This window comes from Rhinatrema bivittatum, chromosome 11 (genome assembly GCF_901001135.1).
Source record: "Rhinatrema bivittatum chromosome 11, aRhiBiv1.1, whole genome shotgun sequence".
NCBI classification, from domain to species: domain Eukaryota; kingdom Metazoa; phylum Chordata; class Amphibia; order Gymnophiona; family Rhinatrematidae; genus Rhinatrema; species Rhinatrema bivittatum.
Genome location: NC_042625.1, coordinates 75,840,353 through 75,855,536, shown reverse-complemented (window position 1 = coordinate 75,855,536; position 15,184 = coordinate 75,840,353). Strand labels below are relative to the sequence as shown.

At 45.1% G+C, this 15,184-nt stretch overlaps 1 long non-coding RNA gene across 1 annotated transcript; it reads left to right on the top strand.

Moving 5' to 3' along the window:
• Positions 1–689: 689 nt before the first annotated feature.
• On the top strand, positions 690–14,414 carry LOC115073440. Its single transcript, XR_003852013.1, has 3 exons — positions 690–778; positions 8,285–8,425; positions 14,121–14,414. It is a non-coding gene; the product is annotated as an uncharacterized LOC115073440 (long non-coding RNA).
• Positions 14,415–15,184: the final 770 nt, after the last annotated feature.

Genomic DNA, 15,184 nt, shown 5'->3' with positions numbered 1-15,184 from the left:
AAGTCCTCAGTGCACTAAAAAAAAAAAAAAGATTGGGCCAGATCAGATGGAGTTTATTTGGAACCATAACTGTAACCTAGCACTCTTGTTCTCTAACCTGAGGTGGAAGGGAACCCGTGTCACTTCTCCAGAAGCGTTAACTATACCACAGGCTCCAAGGCACCCAACTCCTGTCTCACAGTATGCTGGGACATGTACAAAACCAGAACTATAAGTCCATCCCATGCATCAGGCCAAAACTTTCTAACTATAAATGTGGTCAACCACTGGAAAGAGTTACCCAGGAAGCTGGTGGAATCTTCGTCACTGGAGGTTTTTAGGGGCAGCATGAGCAAACATCTGTCTGGGATAGATTTTGGTATGCTGGATGATGCCTAGAGGCCAAGAGATGGCTCGCTCCTGCCCTGTGCAGTCCCTTCCAGACTCATCTTCGTATGAGTGTATGGGCCTGATTCATTAAACTTATCCCCCATTGACACAGAACAGGGAAAAGCCTTTACCTCTGACTATCCACGTTCCCTTCTGAAACATCTCTGATGTTTGATGCTTCTTGGTCAGTTTCCTGTCTGCGAAGCCTCAGCAAAAGTGATTCGCAGCGTGTACAAAATCACTCTCCCTTTTTTTTTTTGGCCAAGAACTCCTCAGCCGAGTGGGCGGTTTCACTTACTAATTTCTCCCAAACAACCAGACAGGAATTTCCTAGCTCACTTTTCAAAGAAAGGGAAGAGGCAGAGGAGGAGGAAAAAGATGAGGCGTCCGAATTTTCTGGGACCGCAAGGTACTTTTCCCAGGACCAGCTGAGCCGTAGGGGGGCCAGACATCTGGGGATGACGCAGGACGATTCATAGCAAGGCAGGAGGCCTTCGAGAGATCTTCAGCCAACATGTTACGGAGACCCCCCCCCCCCGACCAGGCAGGCGGATTTCAAAAGGTGGCTCGGAAAATGCTTTGGGGAGGTCTAGAAAGGCCTCAGTTCAAGCCTTCCCACCGGATGAGTCGGCATCAAGGGGGATAGTGTGGTTCCTCAGGGAGAAAGCTGTCATTTCAAAGTAGCCTGCACTGCTCTCTTTAGGAAGAAGGACTCTCTCTCTCTTTTTCTTTCACTACCTAATTTTCCTTTCACTTTCTCCCACCTTCCTCTCCTAGGAGTCGTGGTGGGATGGAGGAGGGGGGAGAGAAGGGGTGCTTTCCACACTGATTTTAAAGGCACTCCCCGCCTCCCCTCCTTCTAATCCATGGAGGCAAACAAACAAACACTGGCATCCCCTTCATTAAGATAATTGCATTAAAACAAACAAACAAAGAGCTACGAAATCTCAGCTGTAGGGCTGAGGTGGAACCACTGAATCACAGGGGCAACCTCCCCAGCCATAGGCAAAAGGGGCCAGGCCAAAATAAATGGTTAGGGATTTGCAGGGCTCCTGGGAGAGGTACAGCAAGCCTCCTCCGAGGCAGGGAAGCTGAAGTGTGGTGTGCCATGTCACAGTGGGCAAAGGCTGGATGCCCTCCTTGTCTGCCCTCAGCCTGCATTTCCCCGTTTCATCTCTTCTTTTGGGGGTCTGTTAACGCATTTTTCCATGCTTCATTTGCGAATTAATAGGTTGGAAGAACAACAGCTGCAATTTATATATATATACTCCAGAAGGAAATAACTTCCCAGTAAGTAACCTGCACTATTTACTGGAGCTGGGGGAGGAGAGGCTCTACGGGGGTCCAGGTCATATCTGGGCGGCAGGGGTGACCAGTTTAACCACAACACAGCAGCGCTTATCAAAGGGATACACACACAGACAGACAAAGACCGTAAGGCGAGACTTCAAAAGAGAACTCAGAACTGCACTCGCCCCCATGCTGGCTCGCAAAACTCTCTCAGGAGTCTTCCTCCGGCTCAGGGGGCGACGTCACCGCTTTCCCACTGCCTTCCGGGCGAGGCCGAAGATTGCCCGCAGGCGGAAGCGGAGGCTTGCGGACGGCTGCCAGCGCCCCCTGGTGCCGAGCTTAACTCCTTCACGCTGCCCAAGCAGGAGGCGCTTTTCTCGCGTTTAACGCCCCTGCAAGCGCAGGTGGACAAGTTGACTCCTAGAGTCGGGCGAGGAAATGTGGATTTTATTGTCGCCAGAAATTGTTTGGAGAGACTTGATTTCCTGGTTTTAAAAAGGTGCGCCGCGCGTAGGTGGAGAGAAGGTACTGGGGAGATTATCCTTGCATGAAAGCTTTTTCACCAGCTGTTCACAGTGCTTGAATCAATGGTTTTTGTTTGTATGGGGTTGTTTTTGTTTTTGTTTTTTTTTGGGGGGGGGAGAGGTAATTTTCAAAAAGAAAAGTTAAATGCATTAAAAAAACTGCCAAGCCCAGTCGCAGAATTCTCATCAGGCCAAGGTTACTTAGGGACATAGCTCAGGGTCGTTTTAAAGATGATGCTGAGACCTAAGGGAGCTGATGGAATGAGCAGCAGTGTAAGAAAGCTCACGCATGCCAATGCAACACTGTGCCCTGGGGCCAGCGCGTGGCTTAACACACGTTTTGGACGTGCGTCCTTAACGCCCGATGCAACACAGGCATTAGCATGTCCAAAACACGCGTTCAATCGAGCGCGTAGCGAATAGCCTCATCTTCGTGTACTTTACATGTGATGAGCGCTATTAGCTATTCCCCACGATTCAAAAAACTTCCAGCACAGCCAGGGTGCCCATTGCAACGTGGGAAATTTTACACCAGCCCAGGGCTGGCTATAAGGTCTGCCACATTCAAGAGCTCATTGGAAGAAAAAAAAATTCCTGCTTTCTATGATCTCTCCTAGTGTTGTCGCGAGACTAAGTAGGAGGAACCACAGAAAGCGAAATCATTAAAAAAAAAAAAAAATTTGTGAAAAAATTTTTTTTTGGGTGCCCAATATATACCAACAATATACACGGTCCAGGCCATGTATATTGTGGGTGTATATTGTGCTGGTAGCGGGAGAAAACGGATGCTGAAATTGAGCGTCTGTTTCCTAACCCGCACGGACAGCCACCTCTCCTGGGTGCCTGATGCCGAGGAGGCGCTAGGGATGTACAATATCCCCTAGCGCCTCCTTTTTACTATGGCAGCTCATTTTAACACTAAATCTTGCGCCCAGGAGAGGTGGATCAGTGCGTGATAGAGCAGGCACTCAATCATAAGCGCCCGTTTTACGCCCGCCGTTATCACATCAGCCTGATAGAGCGGTCGTCTACTTGGCATCTAAATTTCAGCATTCAGAAATACAGAGTTATGAATTCTGGGTGCTGAAATGCAAAGGAGCAGTGGGAGAAGAGTTACTGATTGTCACGGTTTTGCAAGCTCTATAGTCTTCCCGTGCCAGGATTCAGCCAGCTGCACGTCCTTCCCTTCTCCAGGAGTCCTCAGCAAACCTTGCCAGTTACTTCCTCACTGCTCCTACTACACTCATGCCTCAGCTCAACGTAACCCAGCCTGCTCAATACTAGGTGCCTCTTCATTGAGTGACCTGGACACTCTTTCCTTGCTATTCTACCTTGCCTAGCCTTGTGGTCTCTGGGCCTTTTGCCTTGTCAAGCTCATAGCCTCCGAGCCATCTGCCTTGCTTTGTGGCCTATCCAGGGCTTCTGCTTTGCTCTGTATTCTCTTGGGCTTTTCCTCCTTATGGCCTATGGGCCTACTTTACTTAGTCTCATGCTCTGTTGGGCTTTCTGTTCCCTGTTACCTGTCTAGTCCAATCCTGTACTTGTCTAGACCAGTCCTGTCCTTATCCTGCCCAGTCCGGTTCAGTCCCTTGTCTATTCCCCAGGCCTTGCCATTGTCTTATGCCTTGGATTCAGCCCCAGCCAGTACCTGTATCCAGCTCTCAGCCTGTGCCTGCCCTCAGTTTCCAGCCTGCCTTGCCTTGTCCAGACTATACCTGTCTCAACTCCCAGCCTGAGCTCTGATGTTTCGCAGAAGACAAGACCTACAGTCCACCAGAGCCTGCAGGGGAGGGAGTTGGTTAGGCAGAAGACCAGTTTCAGTCCTGTCCTGCAGCTCTGTCCTGCCTCTGTGGGGGTGCGCCCTGACTCCAGCCTGCCAGTCCATGACACTGACGATGTCAGAAAAAGACCTCCGAGTGATTACATCTGATGATTTCAAGGCAGTGAAACAATTGACAAGGCAGTGACCAAAGTCAGAGAGTTGCTAGGGTGCATAAGGAGGGGTAGTTAGTAGGAAGTGGGGTCCCTGCACATGGTCACGGTCTCTAGCGCTCATAGTTGGGGGCTTTCCTCTAGGTTTATATACGGTTAAGGGGTGCAGATGTTTTAGGAGTGGAGGCCTGTGGGAAAGTTGGGGAATATTGGGTGAGTAATTAGGTTTGGGGTGAGATAAGAATACTTTTGCAGGAAGTGATGCTAATGTTATGTGTTTTTAGTTGTACACTGCTATGTGTATGTTCTATTTATTATTTCAGGAAAGCCCGAGTCTAGGCTGGGGGATTCAATTTTAGATTAAGCTATTAATATGTCTTTTCTTTTTCTTCTTTAAAAGAAAAAGAAAACAAAAAAGAGAAGAAAGTCTTGAGGTCAATATTCAGAGTCATTTAGCCAGAGAAATCAGATGTTATCTAGCTAAATGACTATTTGGGCACTTGTCCGGCTACATTTTAGCTGGATATATTATCATTCTGCTAAAATTTAGGCGGATAAATTAAGAGTGTTCAGGGGGCATTTCAGGAAGGAGTTAAATTAGCTGGATAAGCAATCCGGCTAACTCCAAGTTTCAGGGTTAGACGGATAACTTATCCGACAAAGTCTGGTCGTGCCAAAGACTGTCCTAAAGTTAGTCAGATAAAGTTATCCGGCTAACTCTCAGGGGTCATTTATTATTTCACGCTAGGGCCTTAACACACGCGATAAATAACGCAATGCAAATGTGTATGCCAATTCCACATGGAGTATTCCAGTGGGAGTTGTCTCTTCCTCTCGTTATACTTTTCATCCATTATAAAGATTACAAATCTTTAGTGATGTCAAATTTATTATGAATACCTCAGAATGTCTCTGTAACACCTCCCCCTAAATCCCCCACCTTCCGAAACCCACCCCGATTCAAAGTGCCCCCTTGAAAACTGCCTATGTGATGCGGGAGCAGGGTAATTAGCCTAACCGTGCCCTTTTTTTTATTGTGGGTGCTAGTTCTGCTATATTTATAGCATTTTGATAAATCTAGGGGTAAGACAGCCAGCTATATTCAAAGTGCAGCTATACTATTGAATATACCTTCAAAGTTAGCTAGACAGGTTTATCAGTAATTCGATGTACTAAGTGGAATGCGTCGGGAATGTGCTAAGGCCCATATTGCTATGCGACAAGAAACACATTTGATTAAAGCAGAATATTAGAAGCTAGAGAGGTTTTTTTTTTCTTCACAATCAGATGGAAGGAAAGCTGGGGTAGCAATCCTCATAGATAAAAAGATATCCTTTAGAGCGGATTAGGATAAGTTCTTATTGGAGGTGGCTCCCTTTAGTGGTGTGTAATGTTATATGCCCCTAATGTACACACCAAAATGAAATGGCTTTTAGCAGCTTCTAACCAAGTACCATTATTGGTGGGAGGCTATTTTAACTTTGAACAAATCATCATCTACAGTTTTGCAGAGATCCAGTAAAGTAGTAGGAAGCAACATCATTTTTGTGTCTCGGTTTGGATTGAATGGACACGTGGAGAGCGTTTATACCCACTTGAGAGGGAATACACTTGCATTTCTAGATCAAATGATGTACATTCCTGTACTGATTATCTGTTACTGAAAAGGGATGTGTTCTCTAGAGCGGTGGCACTTTCAGAGAAGTGGCAGACAGAGCCATCAGTGATAAAATCCCTAGGAAGCTGACAACCTTGCCAGACTCCTGGGAGCCCTAGCACTTGCCCCCCGCCCCCCTGCTGTTCCCCAGCATCTGCCCCCGAGCTGTGGGAAATGAGTGAATGGTGGGGGTCTGTGTGCGATGTATGCTCTAAGGTCAGTGCAAGGATATTAGGTGTCAAAGCAAATCTTACAGTCTTGAGTCAACTTGCCCCATCCCTGGCCCTCCCCAAACAAAATAAAAAATTATGCATTTGCTTTACAATTCCATATTAACTACTTCTCTGACCCAGAAGGGAGAATTTACATGGAAAAAGATATTCAAAATCACTTGTATATTATATTTACATGCATTGCTGTAAACTCTGCAAAAAGGACATCTTAACCATATGGTATTAGGCCTATTATAAAGTACATTGGGTGTGGACTTGGCTCTCAGAAAGTCATGAGTAAATCGAATTACAATATAGTAAACCTCCCATGCCAAAACGGCACTAAGTGCCAGCACTCAAATAGTAACAACCTTACCTACGAAAAGGCAGCCCTAAAATACCAACACACCTTAGCCAACAGAATAAACTAGGTTGCTATAGATCTCTACACAGAAACTACATGCCTGCAGAATACCTCATCTCGGTCACATATGCAGAACATAGACAGACCCTCACCAAATTCAGAATAAAGAGATCATAAATTATAAATAGAAACATGCAGACAAAAACTGAACTGGAAACCACAAACCAGACACTGTATCAGTGCAACATGGAATAACAGAAAAATAAACATTCCTTATAAAACAAAATCAATAAATATAAAACATCAATCATGACAGTAAAGCATACTAATAAAAATAATAATTAAAAAACAGTTGACAAATAGAATAATATCCAATAATTAAACTCGAAACATTTACAAAAATTTCCCCCAAAATAATAAAATATTTCAAACAGCAGACACATCAAGTAACACCCAATAATCAAACTAAGTATAAAAATAACTTCTCGCTCTCCATACCTAGGAACATTTGATTTCTAATCACCCTGAGATTGCTGTGTAATAGGAGGGGGAGTAAAAACGTTGTTCTCTCTCACACATGCACATACACACACATGCTCTTCCTCTCACAAACGCACACCCTCACCAGCACATCAATTTGAGGCACCACACGTGGTCATCTTTTTTTTGCTTGCAGGGGGTGGAAATCTTGTCAGGGTAATTCTTTTATGCTGACTACTGCCTGCCATCACAGGCATTTCTTCTTGCTGGCAGATACTGTGAACCCCACCAGAGTCATTCTTCTGGGCTGTGGGATCTTCTTGCTGGTAGGGAGTGGGAACCCTGACAACGTCATTCTTCCTCGCCACCACGGGTCTTCCCACAGGCGTTAGAAATTTAAAGGCACGGTGAGGTGGCCACCGCAGCAGTTTTTTTGGGGGCCAATTGTTGCCGCTTCCAAAACGTTTTCGCCTGAGGTTGTTAACAGGAATTGGATCTTGAATTAAGCCCCTCCCATTGTGTAAAATGTTTCCTAAAAATAAAACCAATTAAAAATAATATGGTTTTACATGAAACGCAGTATAAATTTTGATGAGGTTTTATGTTGTGCAAAAACAAGTGCATTGATTGAATATAGCTCAATCTGATAAATGTAAGAAGAATCATAATGGAGTGGGAATTCTAGGTCACCAATCTTTTTTATAATTTTTTATTTATAAGATTTTTCAGAAATGATAAGATACATCCTGTATGAAAGTACATAATGCAGAATAAAGAGAAGAGAAAAAAAGGAACAGAAACAAGGGCATTAGACAAGAACCAAGAAACTTGGCAGGCAGCCAACACATCAACCATAACCAAATACATTCAAATATATTTTAGAGGGGTCCATAAAATGTACAGTAAATACCTCATACATATTTGAAACCTTCACCTTTTAGGTCATAATACAATCATTCAACATTCGCAATGTCACACACTTGGGCTCGCCAATGACCTATACTTGGATTGAACTTCCAAAAGGTGGCAATAGTGAACCTAGTTGCTGGAAGGAGCTGTATTTTAAAGGAATCAAGGATCCCCCTCCCTCCCCCCTCCCCCCACCCCCTACCCCCCGTGTCCCAGTAGTCCCAGCAAAGGAATTACATGAACATTGATGCCCAAGATATCTGCAATTTCCTGTTTAACTTGAGATCAATACTGGCAAACATCTTGGCAATGCCACCACATACCTATCTCCCCACAACCTCTCCAACAAGAGGTAGACAAGTCAGGAGAAAGTTTAGAGTAAAAACATAGGCATACGATATGTTCAGTGAAATAGTATAATCATAAGCTCAATATGCCTACTACAAATAGAGACGTGATGTACAGATAGCTTTTCCAAGTTTTAGAAATCTAGAGCAAGGCCTAGATTTTATATGTCCATTAATGAGTGCGGTGTTTTTTTCCCCAGATCTACCCACAAGTATACCCCAATACATACCCGCTATCCTCTTGGTGGAGGCATCTGGATCACTCAAGAAATCTTCCGTTCCATTTAGAGGCCTCAAGGGCTTAGCCAAATCAAAATGGCCCCTTAGTGCCCGTCATAATTGTAAGTATTGAGAGTGAGAGCTAAACAGACTTCCTGACTGAGCATTTGAAAAGTTTGAGACCCAATATCACAAACATGAGACCCCTGCCCCTCTGTTTTTGAAGGCAGGGGAGAAAGTGCATCCCGAGAGGCAAGGGTTCTCGTAAGTAGGAGCAGTGGGAGACAAAGCCTCACGCTCACCACCTAAGACCCTGCCTTTAGATCTGCGGAGTGTGCGCGAGGAAAGGATTAGGCTGGCACACTCTCCAGCTAATAAGAGAGATTGAGGGCATAAAATGAAGCCTTGTTAGACTAAGCCCCCTCTGCTTGCTCCTTTTCCAGGGGGATCCACAAAGTATCCTTATCACTGAACCATGCTTTTAAACAGACAAGTTTCGCCACCCAGTAGTAAACTCATAGATTGGACAAAGCTAGACCTCCCTGCTTAAGCTGACTCAGCTGCATCCTGGCCTACCTAACATTCAGGGCTGGATGTAAGATTCTGGTGCCCATAGGCAGAGTGCCATGGCAGCACCCCTTTGAAGCTCTGCCGGCACACGGCCCTGAAGCAAGCAGAAGCAGGTCCCTCTTTGGCTTGGATGTTTGATGCCTTCAGTATTTGGCACCCTAGGCAGTTGCCTAGGCTGCCTATGCTTAAATCCGGGCCTGCCTATATTGCATATATATTTAATGATTAAACTATATAGATCAGCAAACACTTTAGCCGGAACATGCTAGAATAATTATAACAGATTCTGCAAGACATTCATTTTTCAACTATTGATTCTACCTATCCAAGAAATGGCTAGATCTGCCCAAGCTCCTAAATCCTGTTTAAGCTTGTTGAGCAACACGCCATAGTTCTTTGTAAAGAGATATTTAAAGACCTTTGAAATAAAGATGCCCTCCTGCACGGTGCGAAAACTACCAGTTAGCAATTGTCACTTTGACACCAATGGGAAACCATTCAGATTTATCAACATGAACTTTACATCCAGTGATAGCACCATAAGCAGAAAACAGGTCCGGTAAAACAAGTTCAGACACCTGTGGAACTATTAGATAAACCAAAACCCCCTGATATCTGGGTGTCTTCTAATAGCTGCCGCCAGTGGCTCAATAGCCAAATCAAAAAGTAGTGGAGAAAGGGACCTACCCCTGCGTTGTTCCTCGAGCAATGTAATAAAAGAGGAGAATGAACCATTAATTAAAAGACGTGCCCTGAGTTTTTCGTACCAGGCACCAATCCAAGCAATAAACCTGTCTGGTAAGCCAAAATGTGCCAGCATTTTGTATAAGAAAGGCCAAGACAGCCAATCAAAGGCCTTTTCTGCACTTAAGAAGATAATCAAACCAGAAATTCCCTCTCTCTTAGAAAATGTAGTATATTAAATAGCTGTCTATTGTTAGAAGTAGAAACCCTGTCCTTGACAAACCCTGTCTGCTGTGTATTAAACCAGGTAGCACCGTTTCCAATCTGAGCTGTAATACTTTGGCCAGGATTTTAATAAATCGGAGTTCAGTAGAGACGCAGGCCGATAAGAGCTGCTATTTCTGGCATCCCTCTCTTTTTTTAATAAATGAAAGAAATAATGGTGTCAGCCATGTCACCCGGTGACATTAAAAGTTTGTAACAAGAATAGGGCTACATCTGGCAGGAATATTTTAAAGATATTGGATGTGGTAGCCATCTGTTCCAGGACACTTTCCACCCAGCAATGCTGTAACTGGCATGAATTTTGAGCATCAAAATAGGAACAGAAAGCAAGTCTTTCTGGGGATCTCTAAGTTTTGCTAGGTCTAAGTTGATTCTCTAATATCATCTTTATTTCCCCAGACAGAGTCCTAGTACAAATCCAAGACGTAGTGAACAAATGTAACTTTCAATTTCTAAAGAATCAGAAGTTCTTTCACCAGATGGCTTCCAAAAAGTCATAATGTTCGATCTGTTAGCCTTCTTTTTAACTGCTCTGGCCAAAAATAGTCCCAGGTTTGTCAATGTGTTCATAGAATTTTCCTTCTATTCCTAGATCAATTTTGGTTATGTCCTCTTATCAAGAAATTTTGGGAAAAAATAATTTGCATTCTATATGTAATGGTGTTAATACCATTCGATATACTGATTGTCCTTTTTGATGAACTGAGAGAAGTCTCCTTGAAAGACAAATCCATTAGATCATGAGATTGCAAAGTAATGTTACTGGCAAAAATTTTTTTTTTTTTTTTTTTTTTACAAAAATGACTCATGACAGAACCCCCTACAATGAAACAACTGAGAAATGCTATAAGTCAACTTTGTGATATGGAAAAGTATTTGAAAAAAATAGATCTGGATAAAAAAAAAAATCAAAACAGAAAATATCTTTAAAAATTTGGAATATGTACCTTCAAACCTTGCTTCACAGAGCAAGACATATGATTTTATCGTGGCTGATGGTGGACAGAAAGAATCCACTACCAATACTGCATTTTATTTATTTATTTATTTATTTATTTATTTATTTATATTTCGCTTTTCAGCACTTCAAAGTGTACATCAAAGCGGATTACATTCAGGTACTGCAGGTATTTCCCTATCCCCACAGGGCTCACAATCTAAGTTTGTACCCGAGGCAATTGAGGGTAAAGCGACTTGCCCAAGGTCACAAGGAGCAACAGTAGGATATGAACCCTGGTTCCCCTGGGTCGTAGCCCTCTGCTCTAACCACTAGGCATTTAATAAAAAGAGGTCAACAAAATAAAAAAAGCCTATTTACACAGGTAAAAAAAGCATTAGAAATGGCTTTGCCACTGTCCTCCCCATAATCCTCAGAGTTTGCATTAGAGATGAAAGTTATTACCTCAATGAACTGTATAACATCCAAAAGTTCAACGCCTAAGGTCCCAAACAAGAACCCCGCGCTAAAATCATGCATCCACGCTGACAACATTTAAGCAGCCTCTCTTAGCCTGCTTCCGATGAACCCTCCTTCCACGCAGCCCGCTGCTCTAAAATTCTGTGAAAAGTAATCATGGACATAAACCTGCTGCAGAAATCTTATTCTGTACGGGAAATAGGCAAAGATCCGCACATAAACGCTCACACGCATACTGAGCGCGTGCATGAGAGGCTCTGTGGGAAAAAGAAAAGGAGAGAGGCAAAAGAGAGACCGAAACCCACGCTCCAGACTAGTGTCGTCAATGTACAATCTAATCCCAGGGAAGAAAAAAAAAAAAAGATCTGTTTTTATAAGCCAAAGATGAATGGATTGCTCTGATCTTGTTGTTTCTTCCCCCTCCTTGCTCCTCTGGTATCAGAGACCTCCCACAGGGCTCAAGGCCTGCAAAGAGTCAGAGATGCGATGTGTGTGTGTGTCCGTGCGTGGATGGTGTGTTTCTCTGTACTGCGACCGTGTGCGTCTCTTGTGTCCGATATGCACGGTGGATTTACAGCCCTTTGCTCCACACACCCCCCTCCCCCAGGTCCGTTAACCTTCATTTTCCGACCCGGCATCCCCTGCTGCCCAGCAAAATCTGGGGTGCCCACGGCAAGTGAGCAGACCTCGGTTTGCCGGCTCAGCCAGGTGAACTCAGAGAGAGAGAGAGAGAGACCAAGCCCCTTCTGGTTTCCCCCAGAAATGAGCTGCAGTTCTGATAATCCCGAGGAAATTAAGGAAGGCTATCTCCAGGCATGCAATGAGGTTTCTTATCCAGCTGTGCCATACAGCGTCCCAGCTCAGCCCATGAGAAACCCACACAGTCAAAACCGCTGCCATAGAGGTCCCCAAATTGTGAGTCGTGACCCCACCTGGGAGTCACAAAATATCCCCTATGGACTTTTGCTTCTCCTTCTTCTGGACCCCACGCTGACCTGCAACCAGCAGCCACAGTCAGCGCAGGGCCCGTGAGCCTCCGCCCATTCCCAGGCCTCTCCCTCTTGCCCTGCATGGTCCTTCCTCACGCAGAGGGGCAGGGCTGTTAGCAGACTCCGAGGTCCTGCACTGACTCCCGCTGCTGCCTTCTCACATTGGGTGAATGGAGGGGGAAGGAAGTGGGCGAGGGAGAGTGGCGATCGCTATTTTTTTTGGCCACTTTCTTGGGGTCATGCAAATATATTCATGTGCCAAAATGGGGTCATATTAGATAAAAGCCTGGGGTCAGCACTGCAATCATCCGGCCCACATCCGCCACTCGGTAGGGGCAGCTGCCCTGTTCTTTTCAGTGATGGATATAAGGTTTCACAAGTGGATGAAAATACTTGTAGCCCTTAGTCAGGTTTGGAAACAAGCTCAGGCATGAGGTTCTCTTAATGGCGGGCGTGACACTGTTGGGTTGAAGCTGTGGTGGGAGGGAACATGGAGAAGCTGTACAAAAGTGCTTCACACTCTGGCCTGGTGGGCCCAGTGCTTTACATTTATTGTTGAGGTATTTACAACAGAAAAAAAAATAGTCTACGTACACAGTTTCAATCCCTACCCAATAGATGTCTTCTCTCTCCCAGCTCCTCAGCACTAAGATGCTGGCCTCACTAAGAGTTCCGAATTGAGCCCTCTGGGCCACCCGGAAAACCTTTTGTGTGGAGCAGAAAAGGCTTGGTCTATCCTCAGCTTGCACAAATAGATCCAGAAGGGCCCTGCTGTATGGCCACCAGTCAAAAGCCTGGGGCTGCTTCCCTTGTCTCACAAGAGCATGTTCACTGAGACCTGAAGAAGATGCCAATGGCTTCTGTTTATAATTCCTATTTGAGGAGCCTGCTGGAAAGATGGGGTGCCGAGAGATTCAGGCTCTCTGAACATCCTCCCGGTTCTTCCTTATTCCTGGTGCCTCTTTCAGCTCCTCCAGGAGACGACACCTCTGAAAGCTCTCTGGGATCTTAGTAACACTTCCGGATGGCTTGAATCACAGCCTCACAGGAAGGATGGAAGAATCAGAGCATTTCCCTGAGTTAGGGTCAGGTCTGCGGCCAAGCGAGGCATGGTTCTTGTCCTTAGGGTTCCGCTCTGGAATATTCCAGAATGTGTGAGTGGATGGCCTGCTCCAGAGGCATGCGGGCCAAACTAGAGCAGCAATGCAGGCTAAGTGTAAGCCTAGGGTGGGATGTTGCAACTCAAGAGTCTGCCATGGCATAACACACTCAGAGTCACTTCAACCGGTGCCTCGACTATAGGCAGACATACAAGGTGTGTGTGTGTGTGTGTGTGTAAGAGGCAGTGTGTCTATGCAAGGGTGAAAGAATGAGTTGTGTGTCTGTGCATGCAAATGTGTCGGATTAAGAGAGAAAAATTGTGTGTGTGTGTATGTACAAGAGACGGAGAAAAAAAAAAAGAGACATACGTTCGGCTTTTTTTTTTTTAATCTTATCTCTACACTTAAAAAACAAGACTTAAAGTTTAAGTAACTGGATAAAAACCTATTCAAATCTGCTTCCCAGCATAGCTTCTGTTCCAAAACCAAAAGCACAGTAAGTGACCCAGCTTCCCTCTCTGGAGGTCTGGCTTGCGGTATCCCGGTATGCAGAAGAGACCACCGGGAGAGAGCCTGGGCAGCACGACCCCACACAGAGGTGGTTCAAAGGTGTCATCTTCACCTTATCCATCCCCATTCCTTCCTTCTCTCCCTCCCTCCCTCCCTCGGTCGGCCTCTTATCTATCTGCCTATATCGCTCTCCTCTTCCTTTTTTTTTTTCCCTCTCTTTCCTTCTCTCTCCATTTTCTTAATTGCATTTTCTTCTCCACAGGAGACCTGGACTCCCAAGCATCTGATCCCCCCCTTCCCCACCATGATGCATCCTTCCCCCTGAGCAGTCTGACGCTTGGCTCAGGCCCAGTACAGAAGAAAGAGACTAAAAACCAGGTAAACAACTTTAAAATGAATAATAATGCAGGCTTGGTCTGTCTGGCTGGGGCTTGTGAATTCCCCTTCATGATTTCACTGGGGGTGGGCACCAGGGGGAGGAAGGGCACAATGAAGAGAGAAAGCAGGAGGGTGTTGTGATGTGGGTAGAGTGGGAGGTCTCCCCCTCCCTGCACAGGAAAAAGGACATGGGAATCTATAGAATCGCATACCCAAAATCAAAGAATTACAACTGGGCGGAATGCTAGAGTCCACCGATTGAATCTTTAAATCACCCTTCCCCCCGGGGCTTCTGGCACTTGGGCAGATTAGGCTCAGATCTCCTGGCTAACAGAAGGGCTCCCGCAGAGCCTCCGCCATGGACAGATTAGTTTGCTGGGCTGAGTACTGGGGATGGGAAAAGGTGGCTGGCTTTCAGGTGATTGTTCCTTTCGTTGTCATAATTGCTTCTGTGCTGGGATTGTTCTGTACAATTGGTCTGTGCCCTTATTTATAAGTTTAATTATTGTTTGATTTTATTGTACATCCCTCAGACTGATTTGGTCATTAAGCGAATAATAAATGTAAGTAATAATAATGATGAGATCCATATTTAGCTTGGGGGAGTCCCAGTTAAGTTACCCAGACAAACTTATGCCAGATGTTAAGCAGCATGAATGCACCACTGGATATACCCAGCTATCGGAAGGTTAGGCACATAAGTTATCCGGCTAACGTTAGGACTGCTCTGAAGCAGCTGTAAAGTTAGCCGGATAATGCTGAATATATGTCAGTGTTATCCATCTAAATTAGCAGGATAACTTAGCTCCAGCCTGGACCGCCCCAGAACTACCCCTGACGTATCTGGCTAAGATTTTAGCTACCTAACAACTTAGCCCAATAACTCAAGGGCTGGGCTGTGAAACAGGCGGGAAATTCAAAACTGCAGGCCTTGTCCAGCTGTGTCCC